Below are 17,327 nucleotides of genomic sequence, written 5' to 3'. Positions count from 1 at the left end.
CTATCTGTATACATGGATTGGTCATCACAGGGAAAAATAAAAGCAAATCAGAGCGTCCTCTGTGGAAAAGATAAGGACTATAATACTGACATAATTTAACCTTGCTTTAGGGAATCAAAAAATAGAGCTTGCAGTGAATGCAGGTAATTAATCCCCCAAGTCAAAGCTCAATAATTTCATCAAAACTACACAGACTGCTCATTGTTTTGTATTTTATTGTAATTCAAATCAACAGTGATGTAACTCAAAAATTTTCCCTAAGAAAGGGTAATAATTCATCCAGAAGTGATACCACTGGAACTAGTTCAAGTGAAAACTGCTGTGCATTATCATCAACCCAAACAGTAGGAGACATAGCAAACAAGAACAACCCTGTACAGGGAAAGCTAAAGGGTTAGAGATGACTCAGTATTTTACTGCATCACTGCAAACAGGAAGAAGATATTTTATAAATCATGGGTCATTTTCATAGCCTGAAAGCCCATGTGTATACTAACAGGTCATTACGGCAAGGAATCACACAGCAGGTTTTCGGTATTATTAAAACAGAGCTCAAGTGCTGATCACACTTAAAACCATGCAGATAGCTCTATACAGTCCTGTGTAGACTGGAAACTGTTCTGGAAGAGCCACAGTATATGCTGATGCCATGAATATATCCCCATGCCTGTAATAACCTTGTCTTATCTTCCCAACCGTGTTCCTCTAATCCTTTAGTCATTCTTGTGGTGTTTCTCTGCCTTCAAATAAATCACACTTCTTGTGCTGTGGACACAGTTTTGGAAACTGGTTCAAAAGGGTTTATTCCTGCAGAAGAGGAGGATGTAAATCCTACTCGTGTTTTTGATATTGCCTATATTTTGTGGAAAGGGTAGACAGAAATTATCTGCTCTTTGTAGCCATTTATGGCAAATGCCATGGAAATCTTGGATTGGACCATGGAAGTCTTTTGCTTGAGTTGGTCACTAGTTTGCTCTGTTTCTGCAAACTGATAGGAGTTTTGAAAATTTCAGTTTTGAAAATACAGGTCCTGAGTAGTAAATGACTGTCCTGAAATCAAGGACAGGAATTTTTGATTTTTTGTTCAAACACTTTTTTTCAGTTTTTGTTAAAAACAATTATTGTGTAGGAGAGTTCCCAACAGAACATGTAATACAGAATCACTATATATTAGAACACGATACATTTTCCATCATCGCTTACAGTGACTGTTTTTATGTAGTGCTTCCTAACAGATCTCCAGCCAACAACAGCCTAACCTACCTACACACATGCAATTGCTCCCATGTGGAATTCTTCTGATTTTAGAAAAGCTATTGGCTACCTACTAATTATATAAGTAACTGTTATACCTTATGCCATCAGCTGTGAAATCAGATCCCATAAAATCTGATAAGTACCTACAGACCTTTAGAGATGAAGCAGGTATTACCCAATATTAGTAACATAAGCGGTAGACATGATGGGTTAGATTTACCTAAGCTATGTGTGTAGGTTAGAAGTCTACCTATGAACTGCTCTAGCCTCTGCTCCCTCTGTAGTTCCTCTGTTGGAGGAACAGACATCTCCAGAGACAAATTAGTCTCTCTGTAACACAAGCAATGAGAATTGAGCCCATTCCTGCATAATAGTTACTCACATAATTAACTGTCTAGTCATTAACTGTCAAAAATAGGGGACTACACATGAGAATAATTATATATGCACAAATAATGTTTGGGATCAGGCTCTGGCTAGCCTGTGTTCTGCAAACTTAGATTCCCAAATCAAGAAAAGAGGGATTGGATGGATAACCCTTGTGATGTACACTGTCCCCTCCATGGATTGTAAGCAAGGGCTAGGCAAGGGCTGGGCATCTGTTGCATGCCTGAATTCTGGTGAGATGAATCTGTTTCACTCTACACACAAACCCAGTAAGTGTTTTAGTTTCAATTCATAATAAATGCTAGAACACTGACAACGTATTCAGTTATTTCTTCCATGTGTTTTGGTCCTGGACTGAAAGTTACTAATCAATGGTAACGACATCTCAAATCTCTCTATATTATGATATTTGGCTATTCTTGTCTGGAAGAACATCTATGAATACGAGCCAGCAGCATGCCCAGGTGACCAAGAAGGCCAATGGCATTCTGGCCTGGATTAGAACTAGTGTGGCCAACAGGACTAGGGAAGTGATCGTCCCCTTGCATGCTGCCCTGGTGAGACTGCACCTTGAATTTCATGCTCAGTTTTGGGCCTGCCCTGCAAGGATGTGGAACAGATTGAGCATGTGCAGAAAGAGCAATGTAACTGGTGAAGGGACTGGAAAATAAGACTTATGAGGAGCAGCTGGGGGAATTTGGGCTGCTTAGTTAGATATCAAGCGATAGGATGCAACTGGAAGTTCTCAATGGGAGGCTTAGTTTGGACATTAGCGAGGATTTCTTCACAGAGACCGTGTGAATACCCAACCCTGGAGGTATTTAGGAAATGTGTGGATGTGGCACTAAGGGATGTGGTTTAGTGATGGGACTTGGTGATCTTGAAGGTCTTTTCCAACTTAGATAATTCTATGATAACAACGGAAAGATTCCATATTCAGGCTGCTGCACCTGGGACAGGGCAATCCTGGCCCAGAGTACAGACTGGGAGAAAAAATCACTGAGAGCAGCCCTGCAGAGAAGGACTTGGGGTTCTGGTAGACAGAAAGCTTGACATGAGCTGGCAGTGCATGCTTGCAGCCCAGAAGGCCAACTGTGTTCTGGGCTGCACCAACAGAGGAGCAGCCAGCAGGTGGAGGGAGGTGATTGTCCCCCTCTGCTCTGCCCTTGTGAGGCCCCACCTGGAGTAATGCATCCAGGTCTGGGGCCTCCAGCACAAGAAAGTGGGGCTGTCAGAGCAGGTCCAGAGGAGGGCCACAAGGATGATCAAGGGGCTGGAACACCTCTCCTGTGAAGGAAGGCTGAGAGAGCTGGGGTTGTTCAACCTGGAGAAGAGAAGGCTCCAGGGAGATCTCATTGCAGCCTTTCAGTACTTATGGGGGGCTTAAAAAAAAAAAAAAAAAAAAAAAAAAAAAAAAAAGATGGAGTGACTCTTTGCTCACACAGATAATGATAGGACAAGGGGGATAACTTTAAACTAAAAGAGGCGAGATTTAGATTTGAGAGTAGGAGGAAATTCTTCACTCAGAGGGTGGTGAGGCCCTGGCACAGGCTGCCCAGAGAGGTTGTGGAGATGCCCCATCCCTGGAGATGTTCAAGGCGAGGTTGGACATGGCCTGGGGCAATCTGATCTCGTGGGTGGCATCTCTGCCCATGGCAGGGGGTTTGGAACTACGTGATCTTTTATGTCCCTTCCAGCCCAAGCCATTCTGTGATTCTGGAAAAGCAAACACTAAAGCAATGCCTGAACACTCTTAGAGCTCCCCTCTGCTGGAGGCCCACCAGTACAACAGCCCAGCAGCTAGAGTAGCCTCTCCAACTTCAAAACACCTCTGACTTGCATTTTGCAGCACCATGTAGTATTTGAAGGCTTCAGATGTGTGACCTGAGTGAGAGGTGGAGGGACCAAGCCTGTCTCCCTGCCCATTAGTGTTACGGGTGCCGTGGTTCTGTGATGGGGGAACCGTGCCGTTCCCTCCCATTGCAGCTGCATCCAGCCCTTGCTCTAATTGATTACTACACATAACATGCAGGGCTTCTCTAGCTGTTATTTTGCTCAAACATTCACTAGAAAGTAGAAATAGGTCAGAAGTTTCTCCCCTCCCCTCACCTAACACTTCCTCTGAAGGACCCTTTGAAAAAGGTTAGGCCCATCTTCATGTTGCAAGCTCATCAAGTCTCTACAAAGGTATTTCTTTGGTTTTGTCCACATTCATGTCCCCTCTGTTACAAACTATATATGGAAGAGCAGATTTCTTCAGTCACCCATGAAAAAAAAGTCTTCTGGTGGCATGCCAAGACACATTCAAGCCCTCCTGTACCTAAGGACTGCATGTGCTAAAAGGGTCATATTCGTTAGAAGAGCTGTTTTCAAACAGTAAAAGAAGTGAGCTTCAGGAAGGGGGACACAGACCTAGGAACAGACAGGGACAGAAGCACCATGCCTGTTCAGACAGAGACGGGAGCAGCTTGTGAGAGTGGTGCCCCCTCACCATAGGGTGCTGCTGTCCCACCATCCAGGGCAGGAGAAAACAGGACAGAGGGCAGCAGCTGCTCACAACCTCCTGCACCAGCTCTGGAGCCAGTCAGGGCGTCCTAAAAGAAAAGGGAAAGATTTATTTTTCCCCTCCTTTCTTCTAATGACGGGATGTAATAGCTGGAATTCTGTAGCCACCAGTATCACCAGTATCAGGGTGTAACCTACAGAGTGAATACAGAGTGCATGGTGCTGCATATGGCAGGGAGAACAAAGTTTGGATAACCTGGGTGTTATTTAGAAATTAAGTGGTGACAAATCAAAAAAACATTCATGGTTGGTGGGCACGAGCAAAATAACATCTTGTATTTATATCACTGCCTGACTGCTGAGCAGTAATTTTGGGGAAGCCCGGGGTAGCCATCCCACTCTGCCCCAAAGGTACACATTACCTGGAAGCTGTGCAGATAAAGAACTGGAAAAGATAGAAAATTCAGCTGCATAATGGCTTTGGGAGGAATAAGACTGGCAAATTGACTGTACCTAAGAGGAAAATCCACCCATACCAGAGTGTGACTGAGTGCTACAGGAAGGCAGGCATATTCCAAGCCAGGACCTTGCCTGTCATGACTTGTACCTAAATTTACCTTCAGATAATGAAAAACTGACTGTAGCAAAAGGTTGAGATAACTGAGATAGTGTAAAACCCATGTAAAGGAGACCATGATGCCACTCAGAATGAATGGCAGCAACGTTATCCATTCTGGAGAGCTGCACTGCTGAAGTGTTGACAGGAACTTGTGAGAGACCCCACACGTACCGACTTCTGTGGCCAAGCATGTCACATGCCTTGATATTCCTGACAAGGTTAACCCACAGCCAAAGAACCTGCTGAAGGATGAGAGCTGGAAAGAGAGAAATAATTAGAAATTTTAACAAAACAAGAAAATTTGCACAAGCCATACTTACCTGGGACCAGACTGTCACCTTTGACTTGTTCTCAACAGGAACAGCTGCTCCATCCCAGGATCCCGTTGGCAACACACTTCTCTATTTTTCCTTGATTCCCCTGGCTTATTGATTTATATACGTATAAACTGCAATCTTACATACCTATAAATATGGGTGATACATATTATACAAATATATACACATATATTATGTCCACATTTATGAATATTTACAATATGATGCATTGGTTTATAAATATGTAATATTTATAAATTAAGAGTAAACAAAATAATTCATTTTCATTGGTTCAGGGTACCCACTAAATCAACTCCCTTTCCTTACCTGCTTGTTTCCAGCGGGAAGCATTAGGCCAGTAGTTGCTCCACTCACAAAACCAAGAGGCAAGAGGAGCTTTCAGCAGGCAGGAATTTGCAGGGAGGTCAATGGACTTCACTGCCACAGACTCATAAAGCACCGATGTCCTTCATCTCACACGAGATGCAGTACCCACTTGGCTGTGCAACACCCTCCGGCCAATTCACATGAGGACTGCATCTGCCTCTACCTATTTGTTTTTCCAGAAAGTTTAACAGCAGCAATAATCTCTTTAGGGATGCAATTACTATTATAGCTGACATTGACTAAAGCAGAACCATAACAGTAAAAGCACTGCACATTTCATTCTGAAATGGCTGCCACTGCGTCATCCTCACCAGGCTCGCTTTGAGAGACAGGCTCACCAGAGGATAAGATTCACCATTACCAGAGTGGAGGCAGTAAATCGTATTTACATAGTAAAGACGTCCACTGTAATGAAACTGATTCACTTTTATCAGGACCACTGGAAAATATTGACATGAAAAACATCTATCACGTGAATCATTTCAGTACTTAATTCTTTGTGTAGATCTACTCTGTCATTAAATATAAGAGGTGTATTTGGCTAGGTGTGCAGGGGCGACAGAACTCCTTAACCGTGAGAGATACTTACATTATAAGGTAAGAAGTTAGTACTCTCCGTAGCAGTTATAAAAGGCAACACTTTGGGAAAACTCCTCCACATCTCTAAATCTCTTCTCCCCCTACGCTTACAGGCATCGGGGTTTCTCAAGCTGCCACTCCCTAGTCAGAAGGCTACATGCAGCAAACATTTGGCTGCATCCTGTATCAGGGACCTAAAGCAGAAAAAACACAGTTAACAATAGCAATCATACACAAGGGACATGGTGCTGCTCCTCCCCTACAAAACGAACTGCATCTTTAGGTACATGGTTTAATGAGATAGAAGCTTCAGCAACCAGCCCAAAGGCCAACTTCTGCTGTGCACCTGATCGTTGATTTTTACTGCCGTGTTTGAAATGCTCTCAACCACCTCACTGACCTGATCCAGGTTTAAAAAAGAGCCACAGAACTACAAACCCCTCCTGCTTCCACTCCAGGCCAAAGAAAAGCACACAGGGCAGGGCACATAACATCCTGACTAATCTCTGTGCCGCTGCAGATGGCAGCGTTGGCATGCCAGGGAACCGTGTACTGTGGAACAGGAGTGCAAGGGGCAAAAGATAACAGCAAGCACCTTAAATAAGCCGTGCCACCAAGCCCACATCACACAGCTACATTTTCTGAGAATGCAAAGCTCGGGTTGTGGACCTTCTGGGAATGCATGCCCCAAAAGGCTCTGCTGGATACAAAGCCACCCTGGTACAGATGAACCCAGAACCTGAGCAGTTAGGACACTTGAGAGCCCGAGGTCTTGTGTAAATAGAAGAGCAATGTTCAGAAGATTCTGGGCTGTGCAACTCAGCAGGTATAATGCAATCACCCCCAACATTACCCCTTTTTAAGGGTCTGCAAGAGCAGCATAACATTATTTTGTCATAAAGCAGTGCAACAGAAAACCAAAGGCTGTAAAAGACTAGCCACTGGATTCATCCTAAGGAAGCAGGCTTGTATAAACCTGACCTACGTGGGCTGGGGCCAAGATGTAAAGGTTAGCTTCTTACCAGCAGTCCACTAAATTATATCCTTCGGACACTGCATGTAACTTGACAGAATGGAGCAAGTGAAACCATGCAAATGGAAACTTGGCCAGGAACCTAGGTACTTACTGTTGTTCCCCGTTTTCCATGAAAAGGTATTTGCAGAGAAATGGCAAAAACAAACAAAAAATAATCAGGTACATGATAGAGTGAGAACACACAGAAAAAGTTCAGAAAAACACCAGTCACCAGAGTCCAAGGCAAGGGGAGTAAAACCAGGGAATTCCAGCACAGGAGACACTATCAAATGGCACCATCCCTGCAGCTGGGTGCTTTTTCACACTGCAGTGTTACATACCGACATGGAAACGGCTTGTGCATGTTAAGGAATGCTCCAATGATACTGCTGCACAGTACTCACACTGGAAAGACTTGTATTTTAAACTGAATTGTGTAGAAAGCAAGGAGTAATTTTGTGCCATTGCACCTAAGTAGCCAGAGAAGTGGGAACACACGCATAACCTGGGACTCCAGCAATTTAGTTGCAGGACTTTCTTAGAAAATAAATGGTGTGTGATTTAACAAAAAAGCAGCTGTGACATTTTTACCTATGGTTATAGTTTTCACAGTCTCCCTATGTCCAACGTGCTTTTTCACGTAAACCACAAAACAAAACAAAAAACTATACACAACCAGGGATGAGGAACCGTGCTGGACAATGGCCATAACCGGTGGGTCACATTACCCTAATCACAGCATTTATATTTTCCTAAAATGTACTTTCCCAAAGAGATATTTTTAGTCAGCTTTTAAATTTGGTGTCACCCATCAGAAAAAAAAATCCCTGCCTAACCCCCTCCATACCTCCCCTCCCTTTTATTTTTTTTTAAATAACTGAAAACTAGTACCATGCTTAAGGATTTGCCAGCTCATGGAGTACTGCTCTGGCATGGACAGGCACACTGGCACCTGAGTGAGCCAGTATCATTTACAAACCCAGGTTTACCACTACACAACAAAAATAGACCTTCCCAGGATTACTGGCATGAGAGCAGGGTCTGTACTCAGTGTAACCTCAGCATGATACCCTGCATGCTTTATGCAACACAGTATGAAATCAAGTGTTGTGCCAATGAGCACAGTGCGCACACAGAGCACATCTGAACCAGTGCAGCCCCAGTGTTAACTTTCTCGTTCCACGTGGAATTGCTGAGGTGTGCTTATTGGGTACATGACGGCTAGATCACAGCCAGCCAAAGGCTTTATGCTCAGCCCTGGACCCCCAAGTGATCTGTGTGCCAGTCTCTTGCAACATGTGGGTGGGGAACGCTTACCTTCAGTGCACCGCTCCAATAGCTCTGCAGGACTCAAGGGGACCAAAAAGTACTCTTATCTTTAAATCAGTAAGTATTCTCTCACTTGACCGAGACTAAAACTACTTGGGTGGCCCTGGACTGTGCAACTGCATTTAAGTTCTTAAGAGAAATGGGAATGTGGTCTGGCAGTAACTCTGTGGTCTTCAAAGGACACCTTAAGTCATGTCACCTGAAGAGAAATGCCTGCACTTAGCTGAGAAGCAGCATGCTTAACTTGTGTTTCCCTTGTTTACCAAGTTCTCCCCGTTGTTAGTGTGCCCTCCCAAGGGGGATTTTCCCACAACTGGAATCTCCTGTACTTAGGACTGCCTGCAGTTTTTCAAAGGCAGTGCTCTGCCTAGAATGAAGTAAGTCCCCTATCCTAATCCTCCTGTCCAGTGTCAACAGTAGGAGCAAGTTTCCTCTTCAGTACTGCGGATGAGTCCTCATTTACATTCACAGGAGTTAAAAGTTCTGGAGAAACCTGAGGTCTTCTCTCTACTAAAACCAGTTCCTATGAATCCAGGACTTGCAGTACTGTGCAAACCCCCTTCTGTTGTGTAACTGCTATTGAACTGCTGCCACGTTTCAGTTGGAGAACATGCTTAGGACACCTGAAGAGGTTCTCAACTGCTCTCAAAGCACTCTTCTTGCACTGAAAAATAAAAAAAAGTTAATGCAGGAATTCTAGGGTCTCCTGGATGTTTAACTGTGTCCCCATAATTTATGAACACTTGAGGTACAGAATCCTTCTGCTCTTACCTGTGCCTTTTCAAGTTCTGTTTAAGAACAAAGTAGAATAAATAATGTATTTAAGATTATTTTCCTGAATTACCATTAAGATTCTTGAGAACAGTAACACCATATAGTTTTTACCTGCTATGCCCAGCTCAATCCACTCTCTCACCCTGCAGCTGTAAACTCTTCAGGATGCAGCTCTGTTGGAGATCATTACAAACAAGAAAGCTCACAGCAACTGCTTAAACCCCAAAATCAGAGCAGTAATTTGAAAGTCTTTACCCCCCTTTCCTCATAAGCTCTAAAGCAAGTAATCTGGCTGTGACTCTTCAGCTTAACCCCTTTCCCCAGGGGAACTGTGGACAACTAAGTTTTGTAACTGGGATAGTAAGAGAATTGACTTTTTTTTAAGTGCCAAGACTAGTACAGATTTTACCAGTTACCTTTAGAAACCATCCTCCACTTCCTGTTTGAGTGCACATGAAAATGTTTCCACCCAGCAGGTTTGATGGCTGAAGTTATATAGGACCAACTTCACGCGTCATCTTGTAGACCTGTGTATTTCTCATACAGACTGTAGACCCGTTTTTGCATACTATCCAGGGAAGGTTGAATTTATAGCATGCAAATCCTTTAGGTTTTAAGGAAGAGAAAGAACCTTTCAGAATGAAAGCTGAGATAGGAAGTTTCCATGTATGAAAATGCATTAATTTCTTCTTTAAGAAAAACAGCGAACAGGCATCACACATTCCTACTTATCCTTGTCTTCTTTACCCATCTTCTGGGACTTCCAACTGCTTCTCCCTATTTCAGGGCACTGAGTAGTTGCTTACCTGAGTTTACTGTGACCAAAATCATTTTTCTAACATGGGAGTTGTAGCTCCTATCGTGTAGAATTTTGACAAAATAACTGAAGTATAAACAACCATGGCAGCTTAGCAGGCTCGGCACCTTTCAGAGACTTGAACAAGCTTTCATAAACTATTAAACCAGAGTATACCCATGCATTCTAGAAATGGCAAAGGCGGGCATTTGATTCTATTGGCACCTTAAGTCTTCTTGTGTGAAACACTGTGACAACAGCGACAACACTTATTTCCACAGCGTGGCTATAAGGGTCATAAGCTTGTTGCAGATCTTGCAATTAGGACCTGTTAAGTCAGAAGGTAAGCAGACACCATCATTTTCAAACAAACACTGTACAAAAAGTATCTAAATTTGAGACAACAAAGGTTTTACAATTAAAAACTCTTGCAAGTTGTGATCAGTAAAATTCATGGTGACAAATATTAGACCACCCCAGAATCATGAAAGTAAACCATACAACACAGGCGTATTTTACTTGTCTGCTGCATCATGTATTCATCTGGGTACTTTCTTACATTAATTCTTTATTTCTACATTTTAATCTCCTAAAGCAACTCTTAGCTGAGACATCTGCAGCACCTTCAGATAACGAAGAATAGTAAAATAGTGAAGTAATTTTACTTGTAAAGCAGGATGCATCCTTGCTTTCTGCCCTGAGCAGCAGCATTGCATCAGAGAGGAAGGACAGAAAGAGAAGGGCCAATGCCAGTGGAATTGTTTCTAAACCAGTTTAAAAGTATATATTTGAACCTTGGATGAGGATTTCACATCCATGTTTTCTGCCGGTTATAGAGAAGACATTGCAGTACTTACCATTATTATTTGGCATCAGCTACACAGATATAAGCACAGGGTTGAAGTTTAAAGAGAGCAACCGTTGTAACATATCATCATGCCACTGCCTTTTTTTTTCCATGGCACAACTGCCACAGCGGCACAGAGAAAGAAGACAAAGGCGGGGATGCCTGTAATTCAGGATTCTTCACATGTTTACAACTACTACTGAAAGTTATAGCGCCAACAGAGCATTATATTCTCCTTTCCTTCAGTGATGAAGATGGCAAAAGGGATAAACTGGGGTAGGGAGAACTATGTAAGGCGCACCTCCAAAGACACCTGGTCTTTTGCAAGAGGATGGGAAAAGCTAGGAATTAGTTCAGATTCTTTAACTAGATGGATCTGGATTTAAAGAGATGGAAGAATGGCACGCATTGCTGTAGTATCAACAAATCCTGAAAGACTCCAACATTTAGGTTTAATGATGTGGTTAGGAATTATATCTCATGACACCCTTCCTCCACCATCTGGATGTACCCTTGGGCAAACAACTTCCATACCTGCGTAGTTACTGTGAGGTATTACCCTGAGCAAAGGCATTGTACTTACCTCCAGGAGGAGCCAAAGTATTTTAGAAATAAAACCTTTTAAATCCTTTTTCCTGACCTACACCATTATTCGACTTAGGCTCACACTTGCAGGGAGCCTACAAAACTCTTCAACTCCTTTCAATGGAGTGTCCTCTTGAAGTAATAAAGAACTTTATTTCACAGGAATGAGCTGTAATTAAAAACCATATAATTTCACAAACCATAGAATACATCATTGCCTTTCCTCCCAGTTTAGAGAAAAAATTATTTCAGCAATAACAAGAGAACTCCAGTCCCCTTACCAGAGATGAGCTTCTCATTTGATAAATGGCTAATTTTCTATTCTCTCACAAAGAACAGCACAAGCAGAGCTTATTGTCAGTACAGGAAATTCTACAGCCATTAAAAAAAATCTAGCTGGCATCCTCCAAGCCAGGCAGCGAGTATGCTGAACCCAAGACAGCACCTGGAACCGGTCAGCTCCTTAAGCCCTGATAAGAAGACAGGGAAACACATTAACTGGGCTACTTCCAGGCCACACAGAGAGGCCTTAACACCACCTTACCCATTCCGTGCGTACGGCAGTGAGGAGAGCTGCCCTTGGGAGGCGGCACAGCTCCTCCTGCTGGGCACACTCTGCCACTTATTTCCGCCCCCCGAACCACCAGCACGGCCACAACCAGCCCGACCCCTGGAAGAGCCCAGCGGCGGCGGCAGCTCAGGGCATCGCCAGCTGCGTGACAAGGCCGCGTCCCCTGCAACCACCCCGAGGCTCCTCAAACCACCCCCTGCGCTTCGCCCCACGCCAGGTGCCGTGACTCCTGCACCACAGCCCAGCACTGAGCCCTTATCCCAGAGCCACGCCGCCTTCCTGCACAACCCCAGGCGGCCTCCACCCCCCCCCCAAAACACCTCCCAACCCCCCCCCCCCCCCAAAATGCCCCAACCCCACCTCACCTCACCGAGCTGCCTCCAGCTCACAGGCTCCCCCCTCACACCCACCTCAGCGGGCGTCGCTCCTCAGGGCCCCGCCGCCGAGGGCTCGCGGAGCCTCCCCCTGCTCAGGAGGCACCCAGCGCCCCCCCTCCGCCCCCCTTTCCGACATCTTAGCCCGGCTCCCCTCCCGCACCGCCACCACCCTCACGCCACCAACATGGCGCCCGCCACCGCCCCCCTCCTCCTCCTCCATGCGGCTGCGCGGCGCGGGGCCTGCCGGGAAAGCGAGTCCGCCTTCACGCCCTCCCTATAGGAGGGAATAGCGAGGGTGACTACAACTCCCAGAAGCCTGCGCTGCGGGCCGGCTTCGGCCAATGGGGGAGAGGGGTGATGTCATCGCCCGGGCATTGTGCTCCGCTGGCACCGCCTCCCCCTGCCGGGAGGGGAGGGGGGGGCCTGAGGGGGGGGCTCCGCTCCTGCAGCCCCGGCACCGGGGGCGGCCTCGCACCGAGCCCCTCGGGGGGGTTCCCTCGCGCCCAGCCCCTCGGGGGGGTCCTCCCGCACCGAGCCTTTGAGGGGGGGAGTGCCTCGCTGCGTGCATAACGGGGAAAAAAATATATATATATAATAAGAGGGGGGGGGTCTGCCCCGGGGGTGGCTGCGCGCCCAGCCCGGGGAGCCGCGGGGCACCGCAGGGGGGTCCGGGGGGGGTCGGCGCCCTGTGGGGTGCTCGCAGCCCGGCCCCCAGCCCCGGGGGGGGGAGCACAGCACCGGGGGGCGCCCGGCACCGACCCCCGGGGGGCTGCACCACATCCCCCCCACACCCCCCCCAAAAAAAACCAAACCACCCCACCGCCGGGGAGCAGCGCCCGGCTCCCGCCTGGTTTTGTGGTCGTGGAGGGGGAGGAAAAATCCCGAACCAGGTGAGTTCTGCGCTTGTTTTATTCTATCTGGTTCTCTTCTATTTTATTCTCTTCTATTTTAATTATTCTGTCTTATTTTAATGGTTCTTTTAATTATTCTATCTTATTTTAATTGTTCTTTTAATTATAAATAATTAAAAATTTATTTTCTTTTAGTTATTCTCTTCTATTTTATTTCATTTCTCCTTTTTTTTATTCGCACCCCAATACCTTTACCCGCACGGCGCGTTTCCCAACGCGGGGCTGTGCTGTGCCGGCTCTCCCGGGTTACTGCTATTGAAAAAAAAAAAAAAAAAGCAATTTTTTTTTTTTTTTTCTTTAAAAAAAAGCCTAATTAGAGCACTGATTAGCGGACCCCTCCCCGGTCCTTTGGGGGCGATGCGGGATGGTGCGTGCCGGGTACCGGGATGCTGGGGGACCCTGCCCTGTTTGCATCCCATACGGTGCAGCGGTGAAAAATAAATGGGGTGGGCTTTTCTTCGCTGTACTTTGCTGCTGAGATGGGGAAAAAATAAAAGCTTTTCAAAAAGTCACATAAGGTTTTTTTATTATTATTATTATTATTATTATTATTATTATTATTATTATTATTATTATTTTTATAAAGGATGGGGCTTGTGGTTGCTGGTGTGCGTTGCCTTGGGGTTTCTCCTGTTTGTCCCCCTCATTCCCAAGTCCTTGCCCATAAAGAGGGGTCCGGTGGAGCTGTGCATCCGTCTGCGAGTGGCTTTTTCGTTTTTGTTTTTTTTTTCTCTGAGCCGTGTCAGGAGTGCAGATTTTCAAAGCTGTCAGTTGGACAGCCTGATGTTTTATTTCAACTCACAAACTGTCGAATGATTTTTTTTTTTTTCTTTTCCCTTCCGTTTAGAAACGCGATAAGGGCAGATATTTTGAACTTCTGAAAAACTTTGTGCCCCAGCAAATCTCTGCCGTGGTGCAGCTTTGCTTGCTCCTTGCTCTCTGTGGGATCTTTGCGTGACCGCTGCTGCGATATTGGTGCAAGATCCGAGGCATTTTCCCTAGCATGACATCAGGGTGCTTTCCCCTCTCGTATTTCTGCAGCCCCTTGCGGAGCACAGACCTATGCCTTGGTACTGGTGGCTGGAAAAGGGGCGAGGGCAGAGGGGTGCTGCTCCTCGCAGATCTCCCAGCATCTCTCCGTGCCCTTTAAACTGAATCCACCCTAAAACTCCTTGGAGCCTGTCCCGAGGGCAGGAAGAGAGCGTAGAGCTGAGCGGGTATTTAATATTTTATTTTTTTCCTCCTTTCTCCTGCGTATTTGCTTCTGCCCTTCCCTCGTGTAGTTGGCACTGGGTGTCCTCTGGCAGGCTGTCCCTGAGCTGCAGCTCTGGGGACGGGTGACATGAGTGCAGCGGGGACAATGAGCCTCCCTGTTTGGGTCCAGCACCCGCTTGTAAACACTCTGGGCTTGGGGTGCCCCTGAGCAGCACTTCGTAGCCTCCCTTCTTGCAGTGAGCTCCCGAGGGACGCACGCAGCATCCCCCCCACCCCCCTCCTGGCATCCCTTTCATCGCTTCATTTTCCTTCCTCTCTGGTACAGACTCAAAGGGGAAGAACACCAGTGTGTGCAGGAGGTGCCTTTGTTTAGCTATTTTTTTTTTAATGTATTTATTTCCTGGAATAGCATTTTCCCCTTTATTTTATAAGGGAGGGAACCGGCAATCTGATCCAGGGTTTCCCTTCCTGGCTGTAAAAGGAGAAGTTTTATAGCAGCAATTTTGGTAGCTGTGAAGTGAAGGCACTGGAAATGAAGTGATAATTTGCCTGGGAATTGTGCTGGGAAATAGTGATGCAGACGGTGTAGAGAAGGAACAGGATGTCCGTGGCCAGGGATTTTTGTAGTTTAAAAGCAATGACATTTTTGTGATGTCGCCATTTCATTCTGCTTTCATCTTTATATACCTGTGTGTCATTACATGCGTATTGCTATTTATGCTTGTCTAATCACTACTCCAATTATTAGGTCTCTTGAATTTAGGAAGACTTCTAGCAGCGTTGTTTTGTGTGCTAGCATTTTCAAGCTATGTGATACTACAGCAATAAGTGGATTAAAGATGTAGTCCAGAAATCTACACTGTTAATAAGATGAAAATTTGCTTTGCAGCGACAGAAATTGAGGAAAAAAAAATGGACCAAAAGCTGCAAATCGCTCATGAGATGAGTGATTCCAGCGACAGCACAAAGACGAGCGAAGTGGCCCTTCCTCCTGAGTAATTTGTGTCCTGATCCTGCAAGGAGCTAAATGCAATGTTTGCATTCGCTGTGCTTCAGGAAGCCCCCAAGATGCCAATTGCTGGAAGCAGAGGGACTCTTGCAGCAAGGCAGCACTAAAAATTTCCTCTATTTTATTTTTCCCCCTTAATTTCTTATTTGTGTCCAGCATCTGAAAAGGGCTTCAGGGCTAGATTGTTCTCTTGGCTGTACCCTATCCAGGTTTTTTTTTGGCTGGTTGGTTTTAGTTCATTTCTGGATCAAACTGCATTTGGTGTCATTGGCTGGTGTATTGGTAAAAGGCAAAACTGGCTTTATCACTAACATCATCCACAGCCCAGAGCTGCTGCACAGAGAGGTGCGAGCCTCCCTGGAGGCTGTGGTGTCTCCCAGCCTTATGTTTGGAGGACCAAAGGGCTGGGGAGATGTGAGGAACTTGGGGAGACCCAGAGCTGCAGCAGATTTGCTGTCTTTTAAGTCTTTTTTAAGTCTTTGCTACAGAACAATGGGAGGCTGTGGATTTTCTAGCTGGGAGTCAGGGCCTGGTGAGGAAGTTGGAGTTCCTGGAGAAGCAGCGGATGGGTGAGGAGGGCCCTGTGCAGGGGCTGAGCAAGTGCTTCACCAGCAACTTTTTTTCCCCCCTTTTCTTATTTTTACATGAAATATAGCCAAGCAAGAAATTGTTATAGCTGGGAATTAGATAAATTCATTTTCTAATTAAAAAAAAAAAAAGTCTTATTTTTTTTTTTAGGGCAGGACCAGCAGCGTGAGTGCAAGCCTTGCTGTCAGCAAGTACAAAGACAGGAGTGAGAAAATGTGTGGTAGGGGCTGGTTTGTGCACTTTGCTAAACAACTGCCCAGGCAATAGGAAAGTTTGAGATTCATTGCAGTAGTGGGACTGGCATGGCAGAAGCACACTGGGTAGGTGTACCTAGCAGTGATGAGGCTGTTTAAACCAGAAGGCTTGCATGAATGCTTGCAAAACTTCAGGGCAGGAGACTTGGTAGGCAATAAAATCATCTTTTGTATTACAGGTGGGTTTCCAATGCTAAAAACATCCACCCGTTTGGACAGGGCTTGGGGCAGAGATGCTCAGCACCAGCCCACCTCTGGCTGGAGGACAGATTACATGACCTCAGGCAGTGCTTTGATTTACTCTTCAGTTCCTGTGATTTCATTTTGCAGCAAGTCATTTAGCTTCCTGCCCCCCCCATTGATTCTGTCAATAACTGACTAAATCTTCATTTTATTTTTAATGGCTCTCTTACAGTGTGAGACAACTGTCCTGTCCTGTTTGCCATGCAATCCCGGTACCTTTTGGTCAGCTTCTGCTTAAATTATGAATTTCAATTGAGGGAGTTGGGTCAACCATTTCTCAGGTGCTAATATGTTGAATTAATTAGGGCAGAACAGGGATGAACATGTCCCTTGTCAATATTTAGACAGAATGAAGACCCCGTGAAAGTATGTCACTGTTATAGTAGTTTCATAACTCATCCGTGCTATTTAGGGTTGGCCCTGAATATAGGGCAAAAGTAAGGTATTAGTGAGATGTGTGTTGTAGTGTCATTTGACTTTGCCCTGCATAGATAAAAATCATTGGAGAGCTTTGTTGCATTGAGCTCTAGATAGTTATAGAGGCTGCAAACAGCTTGAGAGTTAATTGCTGTTTGTCATCCTGTCTCGCCCGGAGTTACTGCTCTCCCACTTCTCTTTGTGCAGAGGTGGACTGTTCCCTGATGTACTTCAGGCAAAATTTAAACCACCTGTTTAAACTAACCTAGCTATTACTTTCCAGAGATAATTAGGGAATACTTGTACAAACAGAGGAAGAAACCTTCAGTAAGATTTTTATATTGC

General features: G+C 45.4%; 1 protein-coding gene and 1 long non-coding RNA gene across 2 annotated transcripts in view; one reads left to right on the top strand and one right to left on the bottom strand.

Annotated features, from left to right (window-relative positions):
* Positions 1–195: 195 nt before the first annotated feature.
* On the bottom strand, positions 196–12,730 carry LOC106019134 (uncharacterized). The gene is made up of 2 exons (XR_005264870.2): positions 12,379–12,730; positions 196–11,867 (listed from the first exon to the last, which is right to left on the bottom strand). It is a non-coding gene; the product is annotated as an uncharacterized lncRNA (long non-coding RNA).
* An 18-nt stretch (positions 12,731–12,748) lies between these two features.
* RAB30 (RAB30, member RAS oncogene family) overlaps positions 12,749–17,327 on the top strand; it is a 41,681-nt gene continuing 37,102 nt past the window's right edge. Inside the window, exon 1 of the mRNA XM_027467000.3 lies at positions 12,749–13,235. The gene's annotated coding sequence lies outside the window, so the exon portion shown is untranslated. The remainder of the gene's footprint in view (positions 13,236–17,327) is intronic.

The sequence above is a fragment of the Anas platyrhynchos genome, chromosome 1 (assembly GCF_047663525.1).
Source record: "Anas platyrhynchos isolate ZD024472 breed Pekin duck chromosome 1, IASCAAS_PekinDuck_T2T, whole genome shotgun sequence".
In the NCBI taxonomy this organism is placed as follows: domain Eukaryota; kingdom Metazoa; phylum Chordata; class Aves; order Anseriformes; family Anatidae; genus Anas; species Anas platyrhynchos.
Note: the sequence above shows the minus strand (reverse complement) of the source record. Positions and strands in the feature narration are given on the sequence as shown.